Consider the following 13,999-nt stretch of genomic DNA (forward strand, 5'->3'; position numbering starts at 1 on the left):
AGGTGTTTAATAAAACCCCAGTTAATTAACAAGAAGAAGATTCCTCTGTGGTTTGCTTCACAGCAGAGGACAGCAAGAAGCGAGGCTGGAGACAGATCCCGCCTTCGCTTCTGGTTCAGTTCTGAACGGTTAGAGTTAACAGGTAAGGGGGGCCAGGAGCTGCCTCTGACCCAGATCAGACTACTGGAGGGCCGCCCTAATTCCCTTTGGTCTGGCATTCCCAGCCCTCCACACACTCCCCTCGTGATGCCGAGAGAATAAATTAATGAGTACAATCTCTTTGGAGAGCAATTTGACAGTATGACAATATCTATAACCACTCTGACCTCGCATCCTGCTATGGGGAGCACAAACTATAGCAGCACCAGCTCAAGTGGGTGAGGGTATGCATATGAGGACGAGCTGTTACTGCATTCATTGTAGGGGAAAGAACAAGCCCAATGTGCTTCCTCCGGCCTTGAACCCGAGCAGACGTTCCCAAGAATAAGGCAGATCTGCATGTTGTGGGAAGACAGTGAATTCCTACGCGGGATTGATTACATTTTGCACGACAACAACAATGAATTGCATACGAGGATGTCCACACAGACACACACAGAGACAGTTAGTAAAGGTGGGAGAAAACATCTCGCAGGAGACACACCTGCTCTCTGGGGAGAGAACTGTGGTGACAGTGAAGCAGCACTTTTACTTTCTACCATCAGACAGTGTGAGGGGGGCGGGTTGTTTCAATTTCCACAAGAGTATACTAATTCTGCAGTGAAAGGGAAGACAAAGCCCTTCACAAAGCTGGCTTCCAGGGATCTCTTCAACCTTGGCTCCCAGGGCTTCCTCAGTCCAGGGATAATCGCGTTAGAATAATCACTAACTGATGCAAATCGAGTTTTCTTTTGAAGCGGATCATACCCACTATGTGTTTCGCTTGTCGCAACTAACCCACGACAGACACCGTTATTATCGCCTCCAATTTGCACCTCAGAAAACTTGGATTCACAAGTTCAGGTCTAGAATTGATCAAATTGACAAAGAAAAAAAAAATCCGTACCCACTGTTAGGAGAAAAGCCGGAAGACAGGCACCCTCCACTCCGCTCACAGGGAGGGGAAATTTGTGCACAGCTTCTGGGGAGCAATTTGACAACGCGTATTAAAATTCTTTAAAATCTGCATCCCTTTACCCTAGCAATTCCTTTCTCTAGAAATGTCTCCCAAGGACATAATTAAGAACCTGCACAGACTCTCAGACACAGGATGTTCATTTAAAAGATGCTTATGATATTGAAAAATTGGAAACCACTTAAATATCCAAGAATAGAAAATTACTTAAATAAATTATGTTCCATTCATATGAGAGAAAACTCTAAAGGCACTAAATAGTGGTGAGGTAGACTATCTAATGACAGGGAACACAGTTCATGATGCATTTTAAAAGTAGGTCACAGGCAGCATGCATTGTATGAGTTCATTTCTGCTGCGGTAGAAGGAGGAGCAGGGAATACAGGCGATGTGCGTGCACAGTCGAAGGGCGAGGGATGGCACACCGAATACTAGTGCTCAGTCCTCTGGGGGGCGAGACCACTGAAGATTTTTTTCATTGCTTTCCTTTTCCTTTTTTTCCCCTTTTTCCAAAGGTATTGTATATATTTTATTTTTTACAGCTCTATTATAAACATTTTTAAAATTTTATGTTATTCTTGTTTATCCTATTACAGTTGTCCCAACCTTTCCCCTTTGCTCTCCTCCGGCCTGCCCCATCTCCCGCTCCCACAGTCTGTCTGTACCGCGTTGTCCTTGTCCGTGGGTCATTCACACGTGTTCTTTGACTACTCCCTTCCCCTTCTTCCCACCCTCCCCCACCCCCTTTCCCCTGGCACCTGTCAGTCTGTTCCCTGTGTTCATGTCCCTGGTTCCGTTTTGCTCCTTAGTTTATTTTGTTTGTTAGATGCCTCTTGTAGGTGAGGTCATATGGTATTTGTCTTTCAAGAGTGGCTTATTTCACTTCGCATAATGCTCTCCAGCTCCATCCATTTGCTGTTGCAAAGGGTAGAGATTCCTCCTTCTTTCTTTCTTCCTGCTGCATAGTATTCCACTGTGTAGATGAACCAGTTTTTTAATCCACTCATCTACCGATGGGCGCTTAGGCTGCTTCTAACAGATGGCTATTATAAAGAGTGCTGCTATAAACATCAGGGTTTGAATTGGTGTTTCAGGATTCGTAGGGTATATTCCCATCAGTGGAATTGCTTGCTGGGTCATAAGGCAGTTCCATTTTGAATATTTTGAGGAAGTTCCATACTGTTTTCCACAGTGGCTGCAGCAGACTGCAGTCCCACCAACAGTGCACTAGGGTTCCCTTCTCTCCACGTCCTCGCCAGCACTTGTTTTTTGTTTTGTTTTGTTTTGTTTTGTTTTTAGATAGAGGAGAAGAAGGGAGGGAGAAAGAGAGGGAGAGAAATATCAATGTACATGTGAGAGAGATACATCAATTGGTTACCTCTCCCATGCCCCCAGCTGAGGACCTGGCCCACAACCCAGGCATGTGCCCTGATGGGGAACTGAACCAGTGACTTTTTGGTTTAAAGACCAGTGCTCAATCCACTGAGATACACCAGCCAGGGCTTCACTGCTTTCCTTTCTTAATTGTATTTTCACAATTCCCCCTTGCTAAATGTCTTACAACTAAAGTGTATCACAAAATTGTATTACATTTTTAAAAGGAGATTCAGCTCCTTGCTCTTACCCCTGAAGCAACCTTTGTGGTCCCGCCTTTGTGCCTTCTTCCCTTTCTGATCTCTCCCCTCTCTACTCCCCGCAAACCCTGCCCATTCTGCAAGACCAGCTCCTCCAGGAAGCCTGCCATGATCTCTGCTGGCTTCTGGGCTCCCTAGCTCACACTCAGCTTTCTCTCCCACTTGCAAGGGACACAAGTGTCATGTGATACTGCCAAAGCATGCTGGGATGCAACTCATCAGCCCAGGGAGCATAAGAAACCTCCAAAGGGGCAGCTCAGTCCCTGATCCTTTAAAGAGACCTGGCTACTTCCATAGCAGATATTTGGGTGCCTAGGAGCCCAGCTGGCTTCAAAGCCCCCGCCTCTGGCTTGCACGGGAGGCTCTCTTCCTCGTCAGGTCTCGGTCTGCTCTTCATGCTTGGCTCACTAATGCCTGGGCTTTGCCCCAAAGCTCCTGGTACCCTGTGGGCTCGCCTGGTTCTGCCCCTTTGGAGTTCACCCCCTGTTTGCATCTCTGTCTGGGTAATAGGCAAGGCCACCTTCCTTCCAGTCTTCTAGCCCTTCACCAACCACCTGCACAGAGTCAGGGATGGTGACAACCACAGATCCCACGTAGCAAACACCCGTCAGGTGCTTCACGCACCAACTTCCTTTCATTTGTGTAATAACCATAGCCGTCCTTTGCTGAGTCCTTACTCAACATTTGACAAACATCCCCATTCTCCAGAGTAAGAAAGAGAGGCTCAGAGAGGTAAGGTGAGGTGCCCAAGGTCACAGAACTAGTAAGGACCAATCCTTGTCCGAGTACCAATCCCTGTCTGAGTACCAACTTCACCCCCTTAACCAGGACCTGATGCTCTCACACCTAAGGGACAGGTATGGGAAATGAGAAAACTGAGTTTTGGCAAGGTTAAGTCGAGGTTCAAGGGCATTTCAGCAGAGCATCAGAGAGGGGCCCGGGAGCTCAGATATGGGCAGATGCTGGTCTGGGCAAGGCGCTCGAGTAGGAGGGCTGCAAAAGGGGAGAGTCCGGCGCGGGTGAGGAACGGGGCTAGGGCCCCCAGGCAGAGATCCGATCCAGGGCTGGCTCCAATCCCGGCAGGTAGGGAAGCTTTCTAGGGCTCCCATCCACCTCAGAAACACACCTACCTGTCTAGCACAGCACAGCCACTCCTAGGTCATACCTGCCACTGTTCCCCATGGCCTTGGCCTCAGGAACTAGGTGGGGCTGTGTCTGTTGAGAGGAGTGGAGGTGGGGATCTTGGGGTCTTCTGGTGTCTCAGAGCGCTCAGATAAGCTAGGACGGTCACTGTTCACCTGCTAGATGGTGAGCTGTCATGATCAGGGGACACGCCTCATTCCACTTCCCACCAACCAGAGGCACAATAAAATCCAGGTGGTTGATCCTGGCAGCCTCAGGTGACACGGGCCTGGGTCCCCAAGTTCTTGGCTCTGGTCCTGGCTCTGCCATCATCTTCCCCTGAGACTCTGGGCATATCCCTTTCCCTCCTCGGGGCTGTGCAACGGTGGCATGTGGGAAAGCATTTTGAGAACTAGAGTCAAGAACAGCTGGTGCAGCCCCTCTGGAAACCAGTCTGGCAGTTCCTCAAAAAGTTAAACATAGAGTTACCATATGACCCAGCCATTGCACTCCTAGGTAGCTACCCAAGAGCGATGCAAACAGACGTCCATGCAAAAACCGGTGCATGGACGTTCACAGTAGCACTGCTCACAACAGCCCCAAAGTGGAAATAACCCAAACATCCATCACCTGGTGAATGAACAAACAAGCGATCCCTGCGACAGCAGAATATTATTCAGCCCTAAAGAAGAACCGAGCACTGCTCGTGAGCTTCAGTGTGGAGGAACCTTGGGAACGTCGTGTTGAGTGAAAGGGGCCGGCACAAAAGGCCACAGAGACGTATGATTTGCTTTTATAGGAAATGTTTAGAACAGGCAAGGCCACAGAGACAGAAAGGCGATCAGTGGTTCCCTGGGGCAGGAGAAGTCGGGAGAGTGTTTGCTACTGGGTGCAGGGTTTCTTGGGGGGTGAGTGTGATGTTCTGGATATAGTAGTGAGGGGTGCACAACCGTGTGAACACACTAAAACCAAGTGAACTGTACCCACTGAGAATTTAAAGAAGAAAACAGAGCAGCTAGCATTTACTTGGTGCTTCCTCCTCCCAGCTCCGTGCTAAGCTCTTCCTGGTCATTCCCTTAATAACCTGTAAACAACCCAAAGAGGAAGAACTCTCATTATCCCGACTCTGCGAACGAGGAGGCTGAGGCAGAGGAAGGTGTGATGTTGCGCCTGAGGTGGCACAGTGACAGTGCTGTGCACCCACAAGGTCAGTGAGTCCTGCACGTGCCTCCTCGGAGACCCCAGGGTATTCTGCACCCCCTTTCCGTGTGACCCGCCTCCCTGTCCATCTCCCCCACTCGGCTCGGCCGTGGGGGCCGGGGAGCAGCTGTCTCACCCACTGACTCCCGGCTCCAGGCCTGGCTCATATTATTGAATGGACAGAGAATTGTGCTATCTGTGCCCTCTCGGCTGGTTTGCAGAGAAATCGACTTTTCACAAAAGCGCAGCATCCGCTGTGGAACGTTAAGGCTGCCAGATGCCACTTCACACACCCTGAGGTTGCTGAACAGAAAGGCAAAAACCACCTCAAATCGAGACAAAATGCATTTGTGGTTTTGAAGGAAAGTCCTTAGAAGACAAAGTCTGTCTCCCAAGGCCAAGGTTGCTACAATTCGTTTACTTAAAGTAGAGAGACGACAAGCGCTGCCCCATGAGTCGGGGTGGCTTGCCGGAAGCAGTGATTTTGCAGAGCATCCCCCTGCTAGCTGCAGGAGGGGGAGGGCAGGCGATGACCGATGGCCGGAGCCAAAGCAAACACTCTGAAGGCAGCGATAATGGGGAAAGGCAGGAGGAATGGGAATAGGTTTGGAGGCTGAACAGGAAACAAGTCTGAAAGGAAGGGTGGGAAGGCAGGAAGCTCTCTGAGATTTTACAAAAAGGCCCTCCCCAGTCTGGGGGAGGAGCCCCACTGGCGCAGACGGGACTGAGCTGGAGTTGGAACCTCAGCTGGTCCAGGGGGCCCTACCTACTCCATCGGTCTCCGCCTGGGCCTCTCCATCTCCAGCCTCGCCCCTACCCCCCTGTCATCCTGCAATTGAGCCAAGGGATCCTTCTGACACACAGATGGCCCTACCCTCCTCTGCTCAAAAGCCTTCCGTGGCTCTCCACAGTTCAGAGAACCGTGCAGACGAGGCGCGCCAGGCCTCGGCGCCCACACGCCGGCCCCAGCCCTCCGTGCCATGCCAGCCTTCTCCCCCACCCCGCTCGGTGGCACCGCCCTGGGACCCGACGCACCGAACCACTTGTTCGCCCCCTAAATGGACTCTGCCTTTTCCAGTTTTTGTATTTCCTCCTTTTCACAGATATGTCTTGCCTCCTCAAATAGTTCTTTGAGGGACTATTTTCTCCACTTCCTTGACTCTCCCTCTGTGTCCAGCCTCGTGCTGCCAGTGGACCGAGGCCTCGGTGATTGCCAGAAGAACTCACTGAGTAGCCAGAACTGTGGGCAACAGAGGACTCCCGACAATTAACCTTTCCAGTCGGCTCTTCCGTAGCTTGATGTCGGCAGCTAGGAGGTGAGTACCAATGAGCAGGTGCCATATCAAGCACCTGGGGCGCCATCCCTCTGGGACTTCTGGGATACAGCATGAAACCCCACTTAGAGTTGTCCCGCCTCATGGGTCAAGGCCGCGGGGATACTTGCCTGTCCTCTCCCATTGGCCTCAGCAAGGGCGGGTCCTGGGATGTTTAACCCCGGGCACCTATGGTGGGCTCCCAGCTGCACTGAGAGGAGCCTGCAGCCCTACAGTCACTGCAGCTTGGGACAGGACCAGAGGACAGGCTCCCGATGAGTGGGAGGTGGTGGCATGGGGCAGCGATAGGGGCTGCTCAGCTCGTCCTTCTTGTCTCCAAACGTGCGCCTCACTGTCCCAGCCTCTGTGTCTCTGCTTGTGCTGTCCCCCCCCCCGCCACCCACTGCCCTCTTCCAAGCCTCTTCTCCACCCGCAGGGACCCTCTACGGCCCCTTCAGGGCCCAACCACATGGTCTCTCTCCATGAAGCTTTCCTGACCCCACCCCAGAGGGGTCGATGCCTCTCCCCTCCAGTCTCCCACCTTCTCTTGGCTCTCTGTGCGGCCATTCCCACGCGCCCACCCTGTCACCGCCGTGTACAGTCACGGTCTGTGGTCTCGTGTGCCTGCCCCCTGGGCTGGGAGCTCCGTGAGGGCGGGTCTCCCTCCGGTTCATCGGAGTCCCCAGCACCCAGCAGGGAGAAGGTGTCCAGTGAGTGAGTGAGTGAGTGACGGACTGACTGAGCAACAATCATATCAAATATTTATTGAGCGTTCACTACGTGCCAGACGCTGATCTAAACTCTTTACACATGATGACTTATTTAACCTACAAAGCCGCTGACGAGGGGGCATGGCCGTCACCGCCAGCCCACACTGGAGGCCTCGGCAGAGCACAGAGGAGGCAGCTGCCCACGGTCCCGCAGCTCCACGGCCCCGCAGCTCCACGGCCGAGTGAGGACTGACAGAGTGGACCCTCCTGGGTCCCTGGGGAGCGCCACACCCCCCACGAGCAAAGTGAGAATGAGACTGTCAGCTGGTGCAGGGCCCCCCCAAAGCTGCCTCGGCCCGGAAAAAGGTCAGCTGGGAGGATGGCGAGAAAGCACAGTGAATGGGGCTGCAGAGAGGACTGCGCTCCCGAGAGCTGGGGAGCCCGGCCGGGTCTCGGATAAGTGAGCTTCGGAGGAGCTACGTGGGGGGCCCTGTGAGGGGCAGCCTGGGCCGGGGCGTGCGGGCTGCCGGGTCACGTGACCACAGGGAGGCCAATCGACGTGCGGGACTCTCCGGGACACACAGCCCCTTGTGGGTTTCTGAGCTGTTTCTCAGCCGTGATCCCTGGCGCTCCTGGCTTTTTGCCCCAGCCCGGCGGACCTGGGAAGGCGTGAGTTAGAGGGGTCTGCCCAAGGTCACAGCCAGAGCTGGGTCTCTCAGGCGGTGCACGGACCCCGCCGAACACTGTTCGTCCCACTGTCTCTTAGCTCTCAGTCAGTTAAGATGGACTCTGCTGGTCAGACCCGGCTTTCCTTGAGGGCTGGAGCGGGAGCAGGGGAGAGGCAAAGCCAACATTCAGTCAGGCTCTCAGTGTGCCAGAAAATTCCATTTCCATCCTCATCCCAGCCCGATGAGAAAAAGATCATTACGCCCATTCAGAGTTGAAGAAACGGAGGCCCAGAGAGGTTAAGCAACTCAGCCAAAGACACCCAGCAAACAATGAGAGAGCTAGGACGGGCACCCGGTTTGATCAGGCCCCAAAGCAGAAGCTCCAGCAGGGAGACAGGAGAAGGGGGCACTGGAGGGTTGCCAAGTTGGACTCAGCAACTGCACTGCTCACCCACAATCTATTGATCTATGCGCAGCTCCGACCCAGAGGTCCCTCACACCGCAGGACAGAAGACAGGCAGCCTGAGCAACCTGAAACTCAGTTCCCTCCACTGTCGGCATGAGGCGCCCAGCCAAGGTCATGAGTAAGGGGAGGACGCTCACTGCTCCTGTGGCCAGAGGCAGCTGAATGGACTGGCCACGGACATAGCCACTGTCCCTAAGAATGGTGCTTAGGGGATGCAAAGGCTCCTGCTGCTCCCCCTGGGGGTGAGGGATGGGCAGAGATGCCGAGATGCTTTTGTTGGCCCCTGAAATCCTGCCTGTTCCATGACAGTGTATTTGGCCTCTGGGGAAACAATTAGCTGGGATCCAACAAGAGCAAAAGCACAGATGCAGGGGAAAAAAAAACAACAACAAAATTCATCTCTTAAAATAGGAAGACTCGGAGGTGCTTTGTGGAGATTGCACTGAGATAAACTCAGTGGTAAAAGAGACATCTGTTCAGAAAGGATGAAAGTTTCATGGGAATCACAGGCCAGGTTTGGGGAAGATGCTTTTCTAAGTAACCTGAGTGAGCCTGCAGTGACTGTGCAGGTTAACTTTTAAGGAGGGCTCTTGAATTCTCCTTATTACAGCAGAAGTGTTTGGAATCAATAGGGAATTCACCATGTTGTTAGCATAGAATGCACATAATTACCAAAGGTACTTAAAGACCAAAGGTTACAATTTTGTTTTGTGATTGCAGAGTTCTCCAACACACTCACTTCCGTTAGATCATATGATCTGCATAACCTTGATATGGCAGAAGAGTGGTCAGTATTATACCTTTTGTTTTTCTTTAAAAAGTTTAAATTTTTTTTAATTGATTTAAGATAGAGAGAGACACATTGCTTTGTTGTTCTGTTACAGGAGAAACGTGGTTCTTCTTGCTGACGCAGTAAAGAATTACAGACCAGCAAGTCTATCAGCATGTAAGCAGGGTTGATTTGTGGCGTGTTCTCATGGAAGAGAACGGGCCTCACTGAGGTGGGGGCACAAGGCAAGACCAGGAGTGACAAGAGCAAGGGTGGCAAGAGCCCCAGGTTCTTTGAGTAGAGTTGGCAGATGGGGGTGAAGAAGTTACATATTGATTGACAGGTAAAGGTGGCGCCAGCTTTCCCAGGGGGGATATGACTACTCAAACCTAGGTATGTACAGGGGTCTGTTAGACCGAATCCTTATCTTGCTCCAGACCCATTCATTCATCTTGTTGTAAAACAGATACATGCCATGAGGCAGTTAATTAAAGTTGAGGCAGTTACCCAAAGTTATTTATGAGCTCCTTTTGTAAGCATTAGGGACTCTTTCATAAACCAGACAGTGACCAGAGATGGACAATTAACCAAAGTTGTTTTATGGGCCTTTTCTTTGGGCATCTCCTCTTCCCTCTTCTAGACCTGGGGATGATACACAGTTTAAAAAATTTTCTATCTGAGATAGTGGAAACGATACATAGAATTTCAAGGACTGCCCTCCTCTCGTGTTAGTTAGCCTGGTGTTTCTTGTGATGTTGGAACACCTGCCAATCTTATGGGACCAGGCTGAGGGCTGCTGAATTAGTGGGTGAGAATGTCTCCCTCCTCCTCCATTCCTTGGTTTACTAACTCTCCTACCTAGGTGCTAAAAGGCATTTCCTGGCATCCAGGACACTAGACTGGCCAGAAACCGCAGTGCAGAGTTCTTCCTATGCTATCTCCTGTCTCAGTTCCACTTGTTTATGCATTGATGGGTTGATTCTTGTATGTTCCCTGACCAGGGATTGAACCTGCAACCTTGGAGTATCAGGACGACGTTCTACACCAGCTGAGTTACCAGTCTGGGCTGAAAATAGCTTTTTAAAGGATGTAACTCACATACCATACAGTTTGCCCATCTAAATATACAATCCATTGGTTGTCAGTATATTCACAGAGTTGTGCAACCTTCAACACTATCTGCTTTCAGAACATTTTCAAAAATTAGCCCCGTACCCAGTAGCCATTCCAAATTCCTTCTTTTCCCAGCCCCTGGCAACCACTAATCTACTTTCTGTCTCTATGGACTCACCTAGTCTAGACATTTCATATTAACAGAGTATAAAATATGTGGTATTATGGGTTGAATTGTGCCCCCTCGGAATTTTTATGTTGGAGCCCTAACCCCCAGCACCTCAGAATGTGGCCTGATTTGGAAATAGAGTCACTGCAGATGACCTCATGGGAAGAGGGGGGGTGTGCTAATCCAATATGACTGGTGTCCTTACAGAAAGAGGAAATTTGGACACAGGGAGACCGCCATGTGAAGATGAAGGCGGAGACTGAGGTGATGCTGCCACGGGCCAAGGAACGCCCGAGACGGCCAGCAGCCTCCAGACGCTGGGGGAGAGTCACAGAGCACATTCTCGGCCCCAGCCCCCAGCAGCAAGCAACACTGCTGACCCCTGGATCCTGCACCTCCAGCCTCCAGAAACTGGGAGACAACGCATTTCTGTCATGGAAGTCGCCCGGTTTGCGGCGCATTGCCGTGGCAGCTCTGGCCAACTAATACACACGGTCTTTTGTGACTGGCTTCTTTCCCTTAACATGTTTTCAAGGTTCATCTGTGTGGTGGCATGGCTCAGAGCCTCCTGCCTTTTTATGGCCAAATAATATTCTATTGTATGGACAGGCCATGTTTCATTTATGCACGCATCAGCTGGTGGACATGTGGGTGCCATTTGCTGTCAGGAAAAACGATGCTATGAACTTTCGCGTACAAGCTTTTACATGTATGTATGTTTTCATTTCTCTTGGGTATGTACCTACATTTCTCCTTCACAAGTGTGGGAACTGAGGCCCTACAAGGTGATTTGCCTTAGGTTACCAGTTAGAATGCAGAAGAACTGTCCCACTAACCTAGACCTGTTTGCTTTCAAATTCAGAGGTTTTTCAACTCTACCTGGCTGCACACACGCACACTCATGCCAATTCATTAACACACACGTGCACACCGGCACCCACATAATCAATACTTCTCTGAGCCCGCTGCTTAGCCCAGAGCGCAGAAGTTCCGCCAAAACAATCACGCAGAAGTGACAGGATGCTGAGGGGACAGAAAGCAGACTTCCGGAGAATAAATAAGTCAGAACATCGATTTGAATATTTCCAAGGGATAGACCGAAAACATTTAAAAGGGTATCAGGAGGTGAGTGGAGAACAAATGGCTGAAACTTAGCCCTCAGTCGTGCGCGCACAACCTTTATTGATTGCGACGCGATTTCTGGAAACGAGAGCACTTTACCAGAAGAGCACTGTGCAAGTCGAGGGCGCTCCCGTGGAGAGAGCCACAGTGGAACCCGTCTGGGGCACTGCCGCAGCCGCCGCCCCGTCGCTGGCGGAGGGCTGGACAGCTTACATAAGCAAGGCTGCTGCCGATAGGGGCGGGTGCAGGGAGATTTGATTTCACTGTGTCTGTGAGTGAGCAGGATCAGAAGCTATTCTGAGCAGCCGCAAAGGAAAAGTGCCAGAAATCATAAATAAAGAAGTCGAGCGCATCCAGTGGCCGTATCGAATGTGATATTCCTGAAGAATGTGTGAACGTGGTATCTTTCAAGCTGCTGATTAATACAACCTTAGTTCCCAGCAACAATAGTACTCACTACAGTTAAAACCTAACATAAGACAAAGTAATTTGGGACACAAAGAAAAAAGTAGCATCTTTATAGAAGGGTGAGACTCGGCCATTCTTTGAGCAAATATTTATTTTAGACACTCTCTGTGCTTAGCCTTCTCTCTCCACCCTGCTCCATTTTTTTCTTACTTTCTTATTGCTCCCTGGACACACATTGTAAGTATACCGTTTCCTTGCTTATTGCCTGTGATGGTTGATCTTCTGTGTGAACCTGACGGGGCCTCAGGATGCCCAGACATCTGGCCGAACATTCTGGGCGTGTCTGTGAGAGTGTTTTGGACGAGGGCGACATTTGAACTGATAGACGGAGTAAAGAAGATTGCCCTCCCTCATGGGCCTCATCCGATCGGTTTGAGAGCTGCAGTAAGGGGAGCAAAAAGACTAAGGAAGAGGGAGCTTGGCCGTCCTGACTGTGGAGCCGGGCCGCTGCTTTTCCCCCTGCCCTCGGGCTGGAACGTATACCATTGGCTCTCCTGGTTCTCAGGCCTTAGGCCTCAGGTGAGAACTGTATCACTGATTTTCCTGGGACCTCAGCTTGCCAAATGCAGACCTCAGGACTTCTTAGCCTCCGTAACCGCATGAGCCAGCTCCTTACGATAAATCTCTAGATACAGATGTAGGTATATCCTACTGGTTCTATTTTCCGGAGAACCTCAGGGCACGGCCCGCCTCCCCCACCGGAGTGTAAGCTGTCGCACTCACCTCACTCCCAGACGACGGCTCCAGCCTCCTGATTCATCTCCCTGGTTCTCTGGCCTCTCCACTCTCCACTTCCCACAAACTGAGTTTGTCGTTCTCCTGATCAAAGTCCTCAAGGTTTCCTGTGGGACAGGGAGGGCCATATAGTGAGAGGAGCCCGGGCTCCCTGTTCCTGAGCACCTGACATCAGGGAACCACAGATGGAGACACTTTCGGGCCCCCCCTGAGCCCCTTGTGTCTCAGGGCTGCTCACTCCCCTGACTTCGGCATTGCTTCCTGGGTGAGAGAGCCCCTGGCCGATTCTGACGCACCTGTCAGCCATGCTGGGTGGGCCGCTCTCCCCCTTTCTTCCTTGCCTCCCTCCAAGAAGGCAGTAGTCACATGGGCTCGGGCTCACCAACAGATCAGCCCTGTCCCCAAAGCCTGGCAGTGCGCTGAAGCATGAACTCGGCTCCCTTGCTGGCCCTCTGGAAGTGCTTATAGACTGATAGTACCACCCTGGCCAGGAAGCTCAGTTGGTTAGAGCATCATTCTGATATGCCAAGGTTGTGGGTTCCATCTCCAGTCAGGGCACATAGAAGAATCAACCAATAAATGCATCAATAAATGGAACAATAAATTGATTTTTCTCTGTCTCTCTAAAAAAAAAAAGGACTGGTAGCACCAATCTTTTAGAGGATGAGCAGGGAAAGAAGACCAGAGACAGGAGGTAGAACAGGCAGCAGCCTCGCCCCTCAGCTCTGCAGGAAGGGAAGCAGCCACGGGTAAGGCTCTCAGGAGCCCACCAGGCAGCCTGCCATGCAGGGGGGAGCTCCAGCTCTCGACGCTCTACATGACGGTGGCTAGCCACTAACCTTGTCCGGACACCACTTCCTCATCTCTGTGTTGATGAATGCGAGCTAGAAAGCTCCAAAGGCCTTTCAGTGAGGTGGAATTGGTGGAGGCTTGAGACTTTAGCAAAGCAAGGGCAGTGACGCCACTTCAAGGTCATGCAGGCAGCCTGGTAGAGGAGAGAGCATAACGTTCCTGCAGTTAGATGGTCCTGGCTCTGCATCCAGCTGCACCCCTCGCTGGACACAATGTCTTGGGCAAGTGCCTTAACTCCTCCAGTGTAATTTCCCTAATTTACAAATAAGGTTATTAATGCTTCTCTCACAGAGCTATTGGGAGGGTTGAAATAGATAAGAAAATATATGCACTGTTTCTAGATCACTCAACATATGTTGATTTAAAAAAAAAAAATGTTCGTTCCCGTGCCCTGATTTTTGTTCTCTCTGTCTAGTGCCCGCATTTTAGGCGTTAGTCTAAATCACGTGCCCTTCTCCTCCGAGAAGCTGCAGCACCAGGGCTGAGCCACAGCAGCCATATTAACACTACAAAACACTCCCTGTTCCCTTGGCCATCAGTGATT

The 13,999-nt window shown here is 51.2% G+C and overlaps 1 long non-coding RNA gene across 1 annotated transcript; it reads right to left on the minus strand.

Moving 5' to 3' along the window:
- Positions 1-2,319: 2,319 nt before the first annotated feature.
- LOC123823594 lies at positions 2,320-13,619 on the minus strand. The gene is made up of 3 exons (XR_006786548.1): positions 13,443-13,619; positions 12,592-12,710; positions 2,320-2,375 (listed from the first exon to the last, which is right to left on the minus strand). It is a non-coding gene; the product is annotated as an uncharacterized LOC123823594 (long non-coding RNA).
- Between the last annotated feature and the right edge of the window lie 380 nt (positions 13,620-13,999).

This window comes from Phyllostomus hastatus, unplaced genomic scaffold (assembly GCF_019186645.2).
Source record: "Phyllostomus hastatus isolate PE091 unplaced genomic scaffold, TTU_PhHast_1.1 phas_contig_495, whole genome shotgun sequence".
Classification (NCBI taxonomy): domain Eukaryota; kingdom Metazoa; phylum Chordata; class Mammalia; order Chiroptera; family Phyllostomidae; genus Phyllostomus; species Phyllostomus hastatus.